This window comes from Danio rerio, chromosome 14 (assembly GCF_052040795.2).
Source record: "Danio rerio strain M-AB ecotype USA chromosome 14, GRCz13ab, whole genome shotgun sequence".
In the NCBI taxonomy this organism is placed as follows: domain Eukaryota; kingdom Metazoa; phylum Chordata; class Actinopteri; order Cypriniformes; family Danionidae; genus Danio; species Danio rerio.
In genome coordinates, this window is record NC_141034.1 from 15,619,447 (window position 1) to 15,639,702 (window position 20,256).

Sequence of the window (20,256 nt, forward strand, 5' to 3'; positions counted from 1 at the left end):
TCATTCTTTTTGTTTTAGACAACATTTTTTGCACTGTTAAATATGTTTAAGAAAGTTGCAAGTGAAAATCTATGTCTATGACTGAGTTTGCATTACTGCTTATTTTGACCTCTGCTGGCTCTGAAAAGCTCATTTTCAACGTTCAATTCAGAATTTGATAAAACCAGATCCAGCCACTAAAAAGCATTTTCTTTTTGTTTTAGACAACATTTTATGCACTGTTAAACATGTTAAAGCAAGTTGCAAGTGAAAATCTATGTCTATGACTGAGGTTGCATTACTGCTTATTTTGACCTCTGCTGGCTCTGAAAAGCTCATTTTCAACGTTCAATTCAGAATGTGATAAAACCAGATCCAGCTACTAAAATGCATCATTCTTTTTGTTTTAGACAACATTTCATGCACTGTTAAACATGTTAAAGCAAGTTGCAAGTGAAAATCTATGTCTCTGACTGAGTTTGCATTACTGCTTATTTTGACCTCTGCTGGCTCTGAAAAGCTCATTTTCAACGTTCAATTCAGAATGTGATAAAACCAGATCCAGCCACTAAAAAGCATTTTCTTTTTGTTTTAGACAACATTTCATGCACTGTTAAACATGTTAAAGCAAGTTGCAAGTGAAAATCTATGTCTATGACTGAGTTTGCATTACTGCTTATTTTGACCTCTGCTGGCTCTGAAAAGCTCATTTTCAACGTTCAATTCAGAATGTGATAAAACCAGATCCAGCCACTAAAATGCATCATTCTTTTTGTTTTAGACAACATTTTTTGCACTGTTAAATATGTTTAAGAAAGTTGCAAGTGAAAATCTATGTCTATGACTGAGTTTGCATTACTGCTTATTTTGACCTCTGCTGGCTCTGAAAAGCTCATTTTCAACGTTCAATTCAGAATGTGATAAAACCAGATCCAGCTACTAAAATGCATCATTCTTTTTGTTTTAGACAACATTTCATGCACTGTTAAACATGTTAAAGCAAGTTGCAAGTGAAAATCTATGTCTCTGACTGAGTTTGCATTACTGCTTATTTTGACCTCTGCTGGCTCTGAAAAGCTCATTTTCAACGTTCAATTCAGAATGTGATAAAACCAGATCCAGCCACTAAAATGCATCATTCTTTTTGTTTTAGACAACATTTCATGCACTGTTAAATATGTTTAAGAAAGTTGCAAGTGAAAATCTATGTCTATGACTGAGTTTGCATTACTGCTTATTTTGACCTCTGCTGGCTCTGAAAAGCTCATTTTCAACGTTCAATTCAGAATTTGATAAAACCAGATCCAGCCACAAAAAAGCATTTTATTTTTGTTTTAGACAACATTTCATGCACTGTTAAACATGTTAAAGCAAGTTGCAAGTGAAAATCTATGTCTCTGACTGAGTTTGCATTACTGCTTATTTTGACCTCTGCTGGCTCTGAAAAGCTCATTTTCAACGTTCAATTCAGAATGTGATAAAACCAGATCCAGCCACTAAAAAGCATTTTCTTTTTGTTTTAGACAACATTTCATGCACTGTTAAACATGTTAAAGCAAGTTGCAAGTGAAAATCTATGTCTATGACTGAGTTTGCATTACTGCTTATTTTGACCTCTGCTGGCTCTGAAAAGCTCATTTTCAACGTTCAATTCAGAATGTGATAAAACCAGATCCAGCCACTAAAATGCATCATTCTTTTTGTTTTAGACAACATTTTTTGCACTGTTAAATATGTTTAAGAAAGTTGCAAGTGAAAATCTATGTCTATGACTGAGTTTGCATTACTGCTAATTTTGACCTCTGCTGGGGCTCTGAAAAGCTCATTTTCAACGTTCAATTCAGAATGTGATAAAACCAGATCCAGCCACTAAAATGCATCATTCTTTTTGTTTTAGACAACATTTCATGCACTGTTAAATATGTTTAAGAAAGTTGCAAGTGAAAATCTATGTCTATGACTGAGTTTGCATTACTGCTTATTTTGAACTCTGCTGGCTCTGAAAAGCTCATTTTTAACGTTCAATTCAGAATGTGATAAAACCAGTTCCAGCCACTAAAATGCATCATTCTTTTTGTTTTAGACAACATTTCATGCACTGTTAAATATGTTTAAGAAAGTTGCAAGTGAAAATCTATGTCTCTGACTGAGTTTGCATTACTGCTTATTTTGACCTCTGCTGGCTCTGAAAAGCTCATTTTCAACGTTCAATTCAGAATGTGATAAAACCAGATCCAGCCACTAAAAAGCATTTTCTTTTTGTTTTAGACAACATTTCATGCACTGTTAAATATGTTAAAGCAAGTTGCAAGTGAAAATCTATGTCTATGACTGAGTTTGCATTACTGCTTATTTTGACCTCTGCTGGCTCTGAAAAGCTCATTTTCAACGTTCAATTCAGAATGTGATAAAACCAGATCCAGCCACTAAAATGCATCATTCTTTTTGTTTTAGACAACATTTTTTGCACTGTTAAATATGTTTAAGAAATTTGCAAGTGAAAATCTATGTCTCTGACTGAGTTTGCATTACTGCTTATTTTGACCTCTGCTGGCTCTGAAAAGCTCATTTTCAACGTTCAATTCAGAATTTGATAAAACCAGATCCAGCCACTAAAAAGCATTTTCTTTTTGTTTTAGACAACATTTTATGCACTGTTAAACATGTTAAAGCAAGTTGCAAGTGAAAATCTATGTCTATGACTGAGTTTGCATTACTGCTTATTTTGACCTCTGCTGGCTCTGAAAAGCTCATTTTCAACGTTCAATTCAGAATGTGATAAAACCAGATCCAGCTACTAAAATGCATCATTCTTTTTGTTTTAGACAACATTTCATGCACTGTTAAACATGTTAAAGCAAGTTGCAAGTGAAAATCTATGTCTCTGACTGAGTTTGCATTATTGCTTATTTTGACCTCTGCTGGCTCTGAAAAGCTCATTTTCAACGTTAAATTCAGAATGTGATAAAACCAGATCCAGCCACTAAAATGCATCATTCTTTTTGTTTTAGACAACATTTCATGCACTGTTAAATATGTTTAAGAAAGTTGCAAGTGAAAATCTATGTCTATGACTGAGTTTGCATTACTGCTTATTTTGACTTCTGCTGGCTCTGAAAAGCTCATTTTTAAAGTTCAATTCAGAATGTGATAAAACCAGATCCAGCCACTAAAATTCATCATTCTTTTTGTTTTAGACAACATTTCTTGCACTGTTAAATATGTTTAAGAAAGTTGCAAGTGAAAATCTATGTCTATGACTGAGTTTGCATTACTGCTTATTTTGACCTCTGCTGGCTCTGAAAAGCTCATTTTCAACGTTCAATTCAGAATGTGATAAAACCAGATCCAGCTACTAAAATGCATCATTCTTTTTGTTTTAGACAACATTTCAAGCACTGTTAAACATGTTAAAGCAAGTTGCAAGTGAAAATCTATGTCTCTGACTGAGTTTGCATTACTGCTTATTTTGACCTCTGCTGGCTCTGAAAAGCTCATTTTCAACGTTCAATTCAGAATGTGATAAAACCAGATCCAGCCACTAAAATGCATCATTCTTTTTGTTTTAGACAACATTTCATGCACTGTTAAATATGTTTAAGAAAGTTGCAAGTGAAAATCTATGTCTATGACTGAGTTTGCATTACTGCTTATTTTGACCTCTGCTGGGGCTCTGAAAAGCTCATTTTCAACGTTCAATTCAGAATTTGATAAAACCAGATCCAGCCACTAAAATGCATCATTCTTTTTGTTTTAGACAACATTTCATGCACTGTTAAATATGTTTAAGAAAGTTGCAAGTGAAAATCTATGTCTATGACTGAGTTTGCATTACTGCTTATTTTGAACTCTGCTGGCTCTGAAAAGCTCATTTTTAACGTTCAATTCAGAATGTGATAAAACCAGTTCCAGCCACTAAAATGCATCATTCTTTTTGTTTTAGACAACATTTCATGCACTGTTAAATATGTTTAAGAAAGTTGCAAGTGAAAATCTATGTCTCTGACTGAGTTTGCATTACTGCTTATTTTGACCTCTGCTGGCTCTGAAAAGCTCATTTTCAACGTTCAATTCAGAATGTGATAAAACCAGATCCAGCCACTAAAAAGCATTTTCTTTTTGTTTTAGACAACATTTCATGCACTGTTAAACATGTTAAAGCAAGTTGCAAGTGAAAATCTATGTCTATGACTGAGTTTGCATTACTGCTTATTTTGACCTCTGCTGGCTCTGAAAAGCTCATTTTCAACGTTCAATTCAGAATGTGATAAAACCAGATCCAGCCACTAAAATGCATCATTCTTTTTGTTTTAGACAACATTTTTTGCACTGTTAAATATGTTTAAGAAAGTTGCAAGTGAAAATCTATGTCTATGACTGAGTTTGCATTACTGCTTATTTTGACCTCTGCTGGCTCTGAAAAGCTCATTTTCAACGTTCAATTCAGAATTTGATAAAACCAGATCCAGCCACTAAAAAGCATTTTCTTTTTGTTTTAGACAACATTTTATGCACTGTTAAACATGTTAAAGCAAGTTGCAAGTGAAAATCTATGTATATGACTGAGGTTGCATTACTGCTTATTTTGACCTCTGCTGGCTCTGAAAAGCTCATTTTCAACGTTCAATTCAGAATGTGATAAAACCAGATCCAGCTACTAAAATGCATCATTCTTTTTGTTTTAGACAACATTTCATGCACTGTTAAACATGTTAAAGCAAGTTGCAAGTGAAAATCTATGTCTCTGACTGAGTTTGCATTACTGCTTATTTTGACCTCTGCTGGCTCTGAAAAGCTCATTTTCAACGTTCAATTCAGAATGTGATAAAACCAGATCCAGCCACTAAAATGTATCATTCTTTTTGTTTTAGACAACATTTCATGCACTGTTAAATATGTTTAAGAAAGTTGCAAGTGAAAATCTATGTCTATGACTGAGTTTGCATTACTGCTTATTTTGACCTCTGCTGGCTCTGAAAAGCTCATTTTCAACGTTCAATTCAGAATTTGATAAAACCAGATCCAGCCACAAAAAAGCATTTTATTTTTGTTTTAGACAACATTTCATGCACTGTTAAACATGTTAAAGCAAGTTGCAAGTGAAAATCTATGTCTCTGTCTGAGTTTGCATTACTGCTTATTTTGACCTCTGCTGGCTCTGAAAAGCTCATTTTCAACGTTCAATTCAGAATGTGATAAAACCAGATCCAGCCACTAAAAAGCATTTTCTTTTTGTTTTAGACAACATTTCATGCACTGTTAAATATGTTTAAGAAAGTTGCAAGTGAAAATCTATGTCTATGACTGAGTTTGCATTACTGCTTATTTTGACCTCTGCTGGCTCTGAAAAGCTCATTTTCAACGTTCAATTCAGAATGTGATAAAACCAGATCCAGCCACTAAAATGCATCATTCTTTTTGTTTTAGACAACATTTCATGCACTGTTAAATATGTTTAAGAAAGTTGCAAGTGAAAATCTATGTCTATGACTGAGTTTGCATTACTGCTTATTTTGAACTCTGCTGGCTCTGAAAAGCTCATTTTTAACGTTCAATTCAGAATGTGATAAAACCAGTTCCAGCCACTAAAATGCATCATTCTTTTTGTTTTAGACAACATTTCATGCACTGTTAAATATGTTTAAGAAAGTTGCAAGTGAAAATCTATGTCTCTGACTGAGTTTGCATTACTGCTTATTTTGACCTCTGCTGGCTCTGAAAAGCTCATTTTCAACGTTCAATTCAGAATGTGATAAAACCAGATCCAGCCACTAAAAAGCATTTTCTTTTTGTTTTAGACAACATTTCATGCACTGTTAAATATGTTAAAGCAAGTTGCAAGTGAAAATCTATGTCTATGACTGAGTTTGCATTACTGCTTATTTTGACCTCTGCTGGCTCTGAAAAGCTCATTTTCAACGTTCAATTCAGAATGTGATAAAACCAGATCCAGCCACTAAAATGCATCATTCTTTTTGTTTTAGACAACATTTTTTGCACTGTTAAATATGTTTAAGAAATTTGCAAGTGAAAATCTATGTCTCTGACTGAGTTTGCATTACTGCTTATTTTGACCTCTGCTGGCTCTGAAAAGCTCATTTTCAACGTTCAATTCAGAATTTGATAAAACCAGATCCAGCCACTAAAAAGCATTTTCTTTTTGTTTTAGACAACATTTCATGCACTGTTAAACATGTTAAAGCAAGTTGCAAGTGAAAATCTATGTCTATGACTGAGTTTGCATTACTGCTTATTTTGACCTCTGCTGGCTCTGAAAAGCTCATTTTCAACGTTCAATTCAGAATGTGATAAAACCAGATCCAGCTACTAAAATGCATCATTCTTTTTGTTTTAGACAACATTTCATGCACTGTTAAATATGTTTAAGAAAGTTGCAAGTGAAAATCTATGTCTATGACTGAGTTTGCATTACTGCTTATTTTGACCTCTGCTGGCTCTGAAAAGCTCATTTTCAACGTTCAATTCAGAATTTGATAAAACCAGATCCAGCCACAAAAAAGCATTTTATTTTTGTTTTAGACAACATTCCATGCACTGTTAAACATGTTAAAGCAAGTTGCAAGTGAAAATCTATGTCTATGACTGAGTTTGCATTACTGCTTATTTTGACCTCTGCTGGCTCTGAAAAGCTCATTTTCAACGTTCAATTCAGAATGTGATAAAACCAGATCCAGCCACTAAAATGCATCATTCTTTTTGTTTTAGACAACATTTCATGCACTGTTAAATATGTTTAAGAAAGTTGCAAGTGAAAATCTATGTCTCTGACTGAGTTTGCATTACTGCTTATTTTGACTTCTGCTGGCTCTAAAAAGCTCATTTTTAAAGTTCAATTCAGAATGTGATAAAACCAGATCCAGCCACTAAAATGCATCATTCTTTTTGTTTTAGACAACATTTCTTGCACTGTTAAATATGTTTAAGAAAGTTGCAAGTGAAAATCTATGTCTATGACTGAGTTTGCATTACTGCTTATTTTGACCTCTGCTGGCTCTGAAAAGCTCATTTTCAACGTTCAATTCAGAATGTGATAAAACCAGATCCAGCCACTAAAATGCATCATTCTTTTTGTTTTAGACAACATTTCATGCACTGTTAAATATGTTTAAGAAAGTTGCAAGTGAAAATCTATGTCTATGACTGAGTTTGCATTACTGCTTATTTTGACCTCTGCTGGCTCTGAAAAGCTCATTTTCAACGTTCAATTCAGAATTTGATAAAACCAGATCCAGCCACTAAAAAGCATTTTCTTTTTGTTTTAGACAACATTTTATGCACTGTTAAACATGTTAAAGCAAGTTGCAAGTGAAAATCTATGTCTCTGACTGAGTTTGCATTACTGCTTATTTTGACCTCTGCTGGCTCTGAAAAGCTCATTTTCAACGTTCAATTCAGAATGTGATAAAACCAGATCCAGCTACTAAAATGCATCATTCTTTTTGTTTTAGACAACATTTCATGCACTGTTAAACATGTTAAAGCAAGTTGCAAGTGAAAATCTATGTCTCTGACTGAGTTTGCATTACTGCTTATTTTGACCTCTGCTGGCTCTGAAAAGCTCATTTTCAACGTTCAATTCAGAATGTGATAAAACCAGATCCAGCCACTAAAATGCATCATTCTTTTTGTTTTAGACAACATTTCATGCACTGTTAAATATGTTTAAGAAAGTTGCAAGTGAAAATCTATGTCTATGACTGAGTTTGCATTACTGCTTATTTTGACCTCTGCTGGCTCTGAAAAGCTCATTTTCAACGTTCAATTCAGAATTTGATAAAACCAGATCCAGCCACAAAAAAGCATTTTATTTTTGTTTTAGACAACATTTCATGCACTGTTAAACATGTTAAAGCAAGTTGCAAGTGAAAATCTATGTCTCTGACTGAGTTTGCATTACTGCTTATTTTGACCTCTGCTGGCTCTGAAAAGCTCATTTTCAACGTTCAATTCAGAATGTGATAAAACCAGATCCAGCCACTAAAAAGCATTTTCTTTTTGTTTTAGACAACATTTCATGCACTGTTAAATATGTTAAAGCAAGTTGCAAGTGAAAATCTATGTCTATGACTGAGTTTGCATTACTGCTTATTTTGACCTCTGCTGGCTCTGAAAAGCTCATTTTCAACGTTCAATTCAGAATGTGATAAAACCAGATCCAGCCACTAAAATGCATCATTCTTTTTGTTTTAGACAACATTTTTTGCACTGTTAAATATGTTTAAGAAATTTGCAAGTGAAAATCTATGTCTCTGACTGAGTTTGCATTACTGCTTATTTTGACCTCTGCTGGCTCTGAAAAGCTCATTTTCAACGTTCAATTCAGAATTTGATAAAACCAGATCCAGCCACTAAAAAGCATTTTCTTTTTGTTTTAGACAACATTTTATGCACTGTTAAACATGTTAAAGCAAGTTGCAAGTGAAAATCTATGTCTATGACTGAGTTTGCATTACTGCTTATTTTGACCTCTGCTGGCTCTGAAAAGCTCATTTTCAACGTTCAATTCAGAATGTGATAAAACCAGATCCAGCTACTAAAATGCATCATTCTTTTTGTTTTAGACAACATTTCATGCACTGTTAAACATGTTAAAGCAAGTTGCAAGTGAAAATCTATGTCTCTGACTGAGTTTGCATTACTGCTTATTTTGACCTCTGCTGGCTCTGAAAAGCTCATTTTCAACGTTCAATTCAGAATGTGATAAAACCAGATCCAGCCACTAAAATGTATCATTCTTTTTGTTTTAGACAACATTTCATGCACTGTTAAATATGTTTAAGAAAGTTGCAAGTGAAAATCTATGTCTATGACTGAGTTTGCATTACTGCTTATTTTGACCTCTGCTGGCTCTGAAAAGCTCATTTTCAACGTTCAATTCAGAATTTGATAAAACCAGATCCAGCCACAAAAAAGCATTTTATTTTTGTTTTAGACAACATTTCATGCACTGTTAAACATGTTAAAGCAAGTTGCAAGTGAAAATCTATGTCTCTGACTGAGTTTGCATTACTGCTTATTTTGACCTCTGCTGGCTCTGAAAAGCTCATTTTCAACGTTCAATTCAGAATGTGATAAAACCAGATCCAGCCACTAAAAAGCATTTTCTTTTTGTTTTAGACAACATTTCATGCACTGTTAAACATGTTAAAGCAAGTTGCAAGTGAAAATCTATGTCTATGACTGAGTTTGCATTACTGCTTATTTTGACCTCTGCTGGCTCTGAAAAGCTCATTTTCAACGTTCAATTCAGAATGTGATAAAACCAGATCCAGCCACTAAAATGCATCATTCTTTTTGTTTTAGACAACATTTTTTGCACTGTTAAATATGTTTAAGAAATTTGCAAGTGAAAATCTATGTCTCTGACTGAGTTTGCATTACTGCTTATTTTGACCTCTGCTGGCTCTGAAAAGCTCATTTTCAACGTTCAATTCAGAATTTGATAAAACCAGATCCAGCCACTAAAAAGCATTTTCTTTTTGTTTTAGACAACATTTTATGCACTGTTAAACATGTTAAAGCAAGTTGCAAGTGAAAATCGATGTCTATGACTGAGTTTGCATTACTGCTTATTTTGACCTCTGCTGGCTCTGAAAAGCTCATTTTCAACGTTCAATTCAGAATGTGATAAAACCAGATCCAGCTACTAAAATGCATCATTCTTTTTGTTTTAGACAACATTTCATGCACTGTTAAACATGTTAAAGCAAGTTGCAAGTGAAAATCTATGTCTCTGACTGAGTTTGCATTATTGCTTATTTTGACCTCTGCTGGCTGAGAAAAGCTCATTTTCAACGTTCAATTCAGAATGTGATAAAACCAGATCCAGCCACTAAAATGCATCATTCTTTTTGTTTTAGACAACATTTCATGCACTGTTAAATATGTTTAAGAAAGTTGCAAGTGAAAATCTATGTCTATGACTGAGTTTGCATTACTGCTTATTTTGACCTCTGCTGGCTCTGAAAAGCTCATTTTCAACGTTCAATTCAGAATTTGATAAAACCAGATCCAGCCACAAAAAAGCATTTTATTTTTGTTTTAGACAACATTCCATGCACTGTTAAACATGTTAAAGCAAGTTGCAAGTGAAAATCTATGTCTATGACTGAGTTTGCATTACTGCTTATTTTGACCTCTGCTGGCTCTGAAAAGCTCATTTTCAACGTTCAATTCAGAATGTGATAAAACCAGATCCAGCCACTAAAATGCATCATTCTTTTTGTTTTAGACAACATTTCATGCACTGTTAAATATGTTTAAGAAAGTTGCAAGTGAAAATCTATGTCTCTGACTGAGTTTGCATTACTGCTTATTTTGACTTCTGCTGGCTCTGAAAAGCTCATTTTTAAAGTTCAATTCAGAATGTGATAAAACCAGATCCAGCCACTAAAATGCATCATTCTTTTTGTTTTAGACAACATTTCTTGCACTGTTAAATATGTTTAAGAAAGTTGCAAGTGAAAATCTATGTCTATGACTGAGTTTGCATTACTGCTTATTTTGACCTCTGCTGGCTCTGAAAAGCTCATTTTCAACGTTCAATTCAGAATGTGATAAAACCAGATCCAGCCACTAAAATGCATCATTCTTTTTGTTTTAGACAACATTTCATGCACTGTTAAATATGTTTAAGAAAGTTGCAAGTGAAAATCTATGTCTATGACTGAGTTTGCATTACTGCTTATTTTGACCTCTGCTGGCTCTGAAAAGCTCATTTTCAACGTTCAATTCAGAATTTGATAAAACCAGATCCAGCCACTAAAAAGCATTTTCTTTTTGTTTTAGACAACATTTTATGCACTGTTAAACATGTTAAAGCAAGTTGCAAGTGAAAATCTATGTCTATGACTGAGTTTGCATTACTGCTTATTTTGACCTCTGCTGGCTCTGAAAAGCTCATTTTCAACGTTCAATTCAGAATGTGATAAAACCAGATCCAGCTACTAAAATGCATCATTCTTTTTGTTTTAGACAACATTTCATGCACTGTTAAACATGTTAAAGCAAGTTGCAAGTGAAAATCTATGTCTCTGACTGAGTTTGCATTACTGCTTATTTTGACCTCTGCTGGCTCTGAAAAGCTCATTTTCAACGTTCAATTCAGAATGTGATAAAACCAGATCCAGCCACTAAAATGCATCATTCTTTTTGTTTTAGACATTTCATGCACTGTTAAATATGTTTAAGAAAGTTGCAAGTGAAAATCTATGTCTATGACTGAGTTTGCATTACTGCTTATTTTGACCTCTGCTGGCTCTGAAAAGCTCATTTTCAACGTTCAATTCAGAATTTGATAAAACCAGATCCAGCCACAAAAAAGCATTTTATTTTTGTTTTAGACAACATTTCATGCACTGTTAAACATGTTAAAGCAAGTTGCAAGTGAAAATCTATGTCTATGACTGAGTTTGCATTACTGCTTATTTTGACCTCTGCTGGCTCTGAAAAGCTCATTTTCAACGTTCAATTCAGAATGTGATAAAACCAGATCCAGCCACTAAAATGCATCATTCTTTTTGTTTTAGACAGCATTTTTTGCACTGTTAAATATGTTTAAGAAAGTTGCAAGTGAAAATCTATGTCTCTGACTGAGTTTGCATTACTGCTTATTTTGACCTCTGCTGGCTCTGAAAAGCTCATTTTCAACGTTCAATTCAGAATTTGATAAAACCAGATCCAGCCACTAAAAAGCATTTTCTTTTTGTTTTAGACAACATTTTATGCACTGTTAAACATGTTAAAGCAAGTTGCAAGTGAAAATCTATGTCTATGACTGAGTTTGCATTACTGCTTATTTTGACCTCTGCTGGCTCTGAAAAGCTCATTTTCAACGTTCAATTCAGAATGTGATAAAACCAGATCCAGCTACTAAAATGCATCATTCTTTTTGTTTTAGACAACATTTCATGCACTGTTAAACATGTTAAAGCAAGTTGCAAGTGAAAATCTATGTCTCTGACTGAGTTTGCATTATTGCTTATTTTGACCTCTGCTGGCTCTGAAAAGCTCATTTTCAACGTTCAATTCAGAATGTGATAAAACCAGATCCAGCCACTAAAATGCATCATTCTTTTTGTTTTAGACAACATTTCATGCACTGTTAAATATGTTTAAGAAAGTTGCAAGTGAAAATCTATGTCTATGACTGAGTTTGCATTACTGCTTATTTTGACCTCTGCTGGCTCTGAAAAGCTCATTTTCAACGTTCAATTCAGAATTTGATAAAACCAGATCCAGCCACAAAAAAGCATTTTATTTTTGTTTTAGACAACATTCCATGCACTGTTAAACATGTTAAAGCAAGTTGCAAGTGAAAATCTATGTCTATGACTGAGTTTGCATTACTGCTTATTTTGACCTCTGCTGGCTCTGAAAAGCTCATTTTCAACGTTCAATTCAGAATGTGATAAAACCAGATCCAGCCACTAAAATGCATCATTCTTTTTGTTTTAGACAACATTTCATGCACTGTTAAATATGTTTAAGAAAGTTGCAAGTGAAAATCTATGTCTCTGACTGAGTTTGCATTACTGCTTATTTTGACTTCTGCTGGCTCTGAAAAGCTCATTTTTAAAGTTCAATTCAGAATGTGATAAAACCAGATCCAGCCACTAAAATGCATCATTCTTTTTGTTTTAGACAACATTTCTTGCACTGTTAAATATGTTTAAGAAAGTTGCAAGTGAAAATCTATGTCTATGACTGAGTTTGCATTACTGCTTATTTTGACCTCTGCCGGCTCTGAAAAGCTCATTTTCAACGTTCAATTCATAATGTGATAAAACCAGATCCAGCCACTAAAATGCATCATTCTTTTTGTTTTAGACAACATTTCTTGCACTGTTAAATATGTTTAAGAAAGTTGCAAGTGAAAATCTATGTCTATGACTGAGTTTGCATTACTGCTTATTTTGACCTCTGCTGGCTCTGAAAAGCTCATTTTCAACGTTCAATTCAGAATTTGATAAAACCAGATCCAGCCACAAAAAAGCATTTTATTTTTGTTTTAGACAACATTCCATGCACTGTTAAACATGTTAAAGCAAGTTGCAAGTGAAAATCTATGTCTATGACTGAGTTTGCATTACTGCTTATTTTGACCTCTGCTGGCTCTGAAAAGCTCATTTTCAACGTTCAATTCAGAATGTGATAAAACCAGATCCAGCCACTAAAATGCATCATTCTTTTTGTTTTAGACAACATTTCATGCACTGTTAAATATGTTTAAGAAAGTTGCAAGTGAAAATCTATGTCTCTGACTGAGTTTGCATTACTGCTTATTTTGACTTCTGCTGGCTCTGAAAAGCTCATTTTTAAAGTTCAATTCAGAATGTGATAAAACCAGATCCAGCCACTAAAATGCATCATTCTTTTTGTTTTAGACAACATTTCTTGCACTGTTAAATATGTTTAAGAAAGTTGCAAGTGAAAATCTATGTCTATGACTGAGTTTGCATTACTGCTTATTTTGACCTCTGCTGGCTCTGAAAAGCTCATTTTCAACGTTCAATTCAGAATGTGATAAAACCAGATCCAGCCACTAAAATGCATCATTCTTTTTGTTTTAGACAACATTTCATGCACTGTTAAATATGTTTAAGAAAGTTGCAAGTGAAAATCAATGTCTATGACTGAGTTTGCATTACTGCTTATTTTGACCTCTGCTGGCTCTGAAAAGCTCATTTTCAACGTTCAATTCAGAATGTGATAAAACCAGATCCAGCCACTAAAAAGCATTTTCTTTTTGTTTTAGACAACATTTCATGCACTGTTAAATATGTTAAAGCAAGTTGCAAGTGAAAATCTATGTCTATGACTGAGTTTGCATTACTGCTTATTTTGACCTCTGCTGGCTCTGAAAAGCTCATTTTCAACGTTCAATTCAGAATGTGATAAAACCAGATCCAGCCACTAAAATGCATCATTCTTTTTGTTTTAGACAACATTTCATGCACTGTTAAATATGTTTAAGAAAGTTGCAAGTGAAAATCTATGTCTATGAATGAGTTTGCATTACTGCTTATTTTGACCTCTGCTGGCTCTGAAAAGCTCATTTTCAACGTTCAATTCAGAATGTGATAAAACCAGATCCAGCTACTAAAATGCATCATTCTTTTTGTTTTAGACAACATTTCATGCACTGTTAAACATGTTAAAGCAAGTTGCAAGTGAAAATCTATGTCTCTGACTGAGTTTGCATTACTGCTTATTTTGACCTCTGCTGGCTCTGAAAAGCTCATTTTCAACGTTCAATTCAGAATGTGATAAAACCAGATCCAGCCACTAAAATGCATCATTCTTTTTGTTTTAGACAACATTTCATGCACTGTTAAATATGTTTAAGAAAGTTGCAAGTGAAAATCTATGTCTATGACTGAGTTTGCATTACTGCTTATTTTGACCTCTGCTGGGGCTCTGAAAAGCTCATTTTCAACGTTCAATTCAGAATGTGATAAAACCAGATCCAGCCACTAAAATGCATCATTCTTTTTGTTTTAGACAACATTTCATGCACTGTTAAACATGTTAAAGCAAGTTGCAAGTGAAAATCTATGTCTCTGACTGAGTTTGCATTACTGCTTATTTTGACCTCTGCTGGCTCTGAAAAGCTCATTTTCAACGTTCAATTCAGAATGTGATAAAACCAGATCCAGCCACTAAAATGCATCATTCTTTTTGTTTTAGACAACATTTCATGCACTGTTAAATATGTTTAAGAAAGTTGCAAGTGAAAATCTATGTCTATGACTGAGTTTGCATTACTGCTTATTTTGACCTCTGCTGGGGCTCTGAAAAGCTCATTTTCAACGTTCAATTCAGAATGTGATAAAACCAGATCCAGCCACTAAAATGCATCATTCTTTTTGTTTTAGACAACATTTCATGCACTGTTAAATATGTTTAAGAAAGTTGCAAGTGAAAATCTATGTCTATGACTGAGTTTGCATTACTGCTTATTTTGAACTCTGCTGGCTCTGAAAAGCTCATTTTTAACGTTCAATTCAGAATGTGATAAAACCAGTTCCAGCCACTAAAATGCATCATTCTTTTTGTTTTAGACAACATTTCATGCACTGTTAAATATGTTTAAGAAAGTTGCAAGTGAAAATCTATGTCTCTGACTGAGTTTGCATTACTGCTTATTTTGACCTCTGCTGGCTCTGAAAAGCTAATTTTCAACGTTCAATTCAGAATGTGATAAAACCAGATCCAGCCACTAAAAAGCATTTTCTTTTTGTTTTAGACAACATTTCATGCACTGTTAAACATGTTAAAGCAAGTTGCAAGTGAAAATCTATGTCTATGACTGAGTTTGCATTACTGCTTATTTTGACCTCTGCTGGCTCTGAAAAGCTCATTTTCAACGTTCAATTCAGAATGTGATAAAACCAGATCCAGCCACTAAAATGCATCATTCTTTTTGTTTTAGACAACATTTTTTGCACTGTTAAATATGTTTAAGAAAGTTGCAAGTGAAAATCTATGTCTATGACTGAGTTTGCATTACTGCTTATTTTGACCTCTGCTGGCTCTGAAAAGCTCATTTTCAACGTTCAATTCAGAATTTGATAAAACCAGATCCAGCCACTAAAAAGCATTTTCTTTTTGTTTTAGACAACATTTTATGCACTGTTAAACATGTTAAAGCATGTTGCAAGTGAAAATCTATGTCTATGACTGAGTTTGCATTACTGCTTATTTTGACCTCTGCTGGCTCTGAAAAGCTCATTTTCAACGTTCAATTCAGAATGTGATAAAACCAGATCCAGCTACTAAAATGCATCATTCTTTTTGTTTTAGACAACATTTCATGCACTGTTAAACATGTTAAAGCAAGTTGCAAGTGAAAATCTATGTCTCTGACTGAGTTTGCATTACTGCTTATTTTGACCTCTGCTGGCTCTGAAAAGCTCATTTTCAACGTTCAATTCAGAATGTGATAAAACCAGATCCAGCCACTAAAATGCATCATTCTTTTTGTTTTAGACAACATTTCATGCACTGTTAAATATGTTTAAGAAAGTTGCAAGTGAAAATCTATGTCTATGACTGAGTTTGCATTACTGCTTATTTTGACCTCTGCTGGCTCTGAAAAGCTCATTTTCAACGTTCAATTCAGAATTTGATAAAACCAGATCCAGCCACAAAAAAAGCATTTTATTTTTGTTTTAGACAACATTTCATGCACTGTTAAACATGTTAAAGCAAGTTGCAAGTGAAAATCTATGTCTATGACTGAGTTTGCATTACTGCTTATTTTGACCTCTGCTGGCTCTGAAAAGCTCATTTTCAACGTTCAATTCAGAATGTGATAAAACCAGATCCAGCCACTAAAATGCATCATTCTTTTTGTTTTAGACAACATTTTTTGCACTGTTAAATATGTTTAAGAAAGTTGCAAGTGAAAATCTATGTCTATGACTGAGTTTGCATTACTGCTTATTTTGACCTCTGCTGGCTCTGAAAAGCTCATTTTCAACGTTCAATTCAGAATTTGATAAAACCAGATCCAGCCACTAAAAAGCATTTTCTTTTTGTTTTAGACAACATTTTATGCACTGTTAAACATGTTAAAGCAAGTTGCAAGTGAAAATCGATGTCTATGACTGAGTTTGCATTACTGCTTATTTTGACCTCTGCTGGCTCTGAAAAGCTCATTTTCAACGTTCAATTCAGAATGTGATAAAACCAGATCCAGCTACTAAAATGCATCATTCTTTTTGTTTTAGACAACATTTCATGCACTGTTAAACATGTTAAAGCAAGTTGCAAGTGAAAATCTATGTCTCTGACTGAGTTTGCATTATTGCTTATTTTGACCTCTGCTGGCTGAGAAAAGCTCATTTTCAACGTTCAATTCAGAATGTGATAAAACCAGATCCAGCCACTAAAATGCATCATTCTTTTTGTTTTAGACAACATTTCATGCACTGTTAAATATGTTTAAGAAAGTTGCAAGTGAAAATCTATGTCTATGACTGAGTTTGCATTACTGCTTATTTTGACCTCTGCTGGCTCTGAAAAGCTCATTTTCAACGTTCAATTCAGAATTTGATAAAACCAGATCCAGCCACAAAAAAGCATTTTATTTTTGTTTTAGACAACATTCCATGCACTGTTAAACATGTTAAAGCAAGTTGCAAGTGAAAATCTATGTCTATGACTGAGTTTGCATTACTGCTTATTTTGACCTCTGCTGGCTCTGAAAAGCTCATTTTCAACGTTCAATTCAGAATGTGATAAAACCAGATCCAGCCACTAAAATGCATCATTCTTTTTGTTTTAGACAACATTTCATGCACTGTTAAATATGTTTAAGAAAGTTGCAAGTGAAAATCTATGTCTCTGACTGAGTTTGCATTACTGCTTATTTTGACTTCTGCTGGCTCTGAAAAGCTCATTTTTAAAGTTCAATTCAGAATGTGATAAAACCAGATCCAGCCACTAAAATGCATCATTCTTTTTGTTTTAGACAACATTTCTTGCACTGTTAAATATGTTTAAGAAAGTTGCAAGTGAAAATCTATGTCTATGACTGAGTTTGCATTACTGCTTATTTTGACCTCTGCTGGCTCTGAAAAGCTCATTTTCAACGTTCAATTCAGAATGTGATAAAACCAGATCCAGCCACTAAAATGCATCATTCTTTTTGTTTTAGACAACATTTCATGCACTGTTAAATATGTTTAAGAAAGTTGCAAGTGAAAATCTATGTCTATGACTGAGTTTGCATTACTGCTTATTTTGACCTCTGCTGGCTCTGAAAAGCTCATTTTCAACGTTCAATTCAGAATTTGATAAAACCAGATCCAGCCACTAAAAAGCATTTTCTTTTTGTTTTAGACAACATTTTATGCACTGTTAAACATGTTAAAGCAAGTTGCAAGTGAAAATCTATGTCTATGACTGAGTTTGCATTACTGCTTATTTTGACCTCTGCTGGCTCTGAAAAGCTCATTTTCAACGTTCAATTCAGAATGTGATAAAACCAGATCCAGCTACTAAAATGCATCATTCTTTTTGTTTTAGACAACATTTCATGCACTGTTAAACATGTTAAAGCAAGTTGCAAGTGAAAATCTATGTCTCTGACTGAGTTTGCATTACTGCTTATTTTGACCTCTGCTGGCTCTGAAAAGCTCATTTTCAACGTTCAATTCAGAATGTGATAAAACCAGATCCAGCCACTAAAATGCATCATTCTTTTTGTTTTAGACATTTCATGCACTGTTAAATATGTTTAAGAAAGTTGCAAGTGAAAATCTATGTCTATGACTGAGTTTGCATTACTGCTTATTTTGACCTCTGCTGGCTCTGAAAAGCTCATTTTCAACGTTCAATTCAGAATTTGATAAAACCAGATCCAGCCACAAAAAAGCATTTTATTTTTGTTTTAGACAACATTTCATGCACTGTTAAACATGTTAAAGCAAGTTGCAAGTGAAAATCTATGTCTATGACTGAGTTTGCATTACTGCTTATTTTGACCTCTGCTGGCTCTGAAAAGCTCATTTTCAACGTTCAATTCAGAATGTGATAAAACCAGATCCAGCCACTAAAATGCATCATTCTTTTTGTTTTAGACAGCATTTTTTGCACTGTTAAATATGTTTAAGAAAGTTGCAAGTGAAAATCTATGTCTCTGACTGAGTTTGCATTACTGCTTATTTTGACCTCTGCTGGCTCTGAAAAGCTCATTTTCAACGTTCAATTCAGAATTTGATAAAACCAGATCCAGCCACTAAAAAGCATTTTCTTTTTGTTTTAGACAACATTTTATGCACTGTTAAACATGTTAAAGCAAGTTGCAAGTGAAAATCTATGTCTATGACTGAGTTTGCATTACTGCTTATTTTGACCTCTGCTGGCTCTGAAAAGCTCATTTTCAACGTTCAATTCAGAATGTGATAAAACCAGATCCAGCTACTAAAATGCATCATTCTTTTTGTTTTAGACAACATTTCATGCACTGTTAAACATGTTAAAGCAAGTTGCAAGTGAAAATCTATGTCTCTGACTGAGTTTGCATTATTGCTTATTTTGACCTCTGCTGGCTCTGAAAAGCTCATTTTCAACGTTCAATTCAGAATGTGATAAAACCAGATCCAGCCACTAAAATGCATCATTCTTTTTGTTTTAGACAACATTTCATGCACTGTTAAATATGTTTAAGAAAGTTGCAAGTGAAAATCTATGTCTATGACTGAGTTTGCATTACTGCTTATTTTGACCTCTGCTGGCTCTGAAAAGCTCATTTTCAACGTTCAATTCAGAATTTGATAAAACCAGATCCAGCCACAAAAAAGCATTTTATTTTTGTTTTAGACAACATTCCATGCACTGTTAAACATGTTAAAGCAAGTTGCAAGTGAAAATCTATGTCTATGACTGAGTTTGCATTACTGCTTATTTTGACCTCTGCTGGCTCTGAAAAGCTCATTTTCAACGTTCAATTCAGAATGTGATAAAACCAGATCCAGCCACTAAAATGCATCATTCTTTTTGTTTTAGACAACATTTCATGCACTGTTAAATATGTTTAAGAAAGTTGCAAGTGAAAATCTATGTCTCTGACTGAGTTTGCATTACTGCTTATTTTGACTTCTGCTGGCTCTGAAAAGCTCATTTTTAAAGTTCAATTCAGAATGTGATAAAACCAGATCCAGCCACTAAAATGCATCATTCTTTTTGTTTTAGACAACATTTCTTGCACTGTTAAATATGTTTAAGAAAGTTGCAAGTGAAAATCTATGTCTATGACTGAGTTTGCATTACTGCTTATTTTGACCTCTGCCGGCTCTGAAAAGCTCATTTTCAACGTTCAATTCATAATGTGATAAAACCAGATCCAGCCACTAAAATGCATCATTCTTTTTGTTTTAGACAACATTTCTTGCACTGTTAAATATGTTTAAGAAAGTTGCAAGTGAAAATCTATGTCTATGACTGAGTTTGCATTACTGCTTATTTTGACCTCTGCTGGCTCTGAAAAGCTCATTTTCAACGTTCAATTCAGAATTTGATAAAACCAGATCCAGCCACAAAAAAGCATTTTATTTTTGTTTTAGACAACATTCCATGCACTGTTAAACATGTTAAAGCAAGTTGCAAGTGAAAATCTATGTCTATGACTGAGTTTGCATTACTGCTTATTTTGACCTCTGCTGGCTCTGAAAAGCTCATTTTCAACGTTCAATTCAGAATGTGATAAAACCAGATCCAGCCACTAAAATGCATCATTCTTTTTGTTTT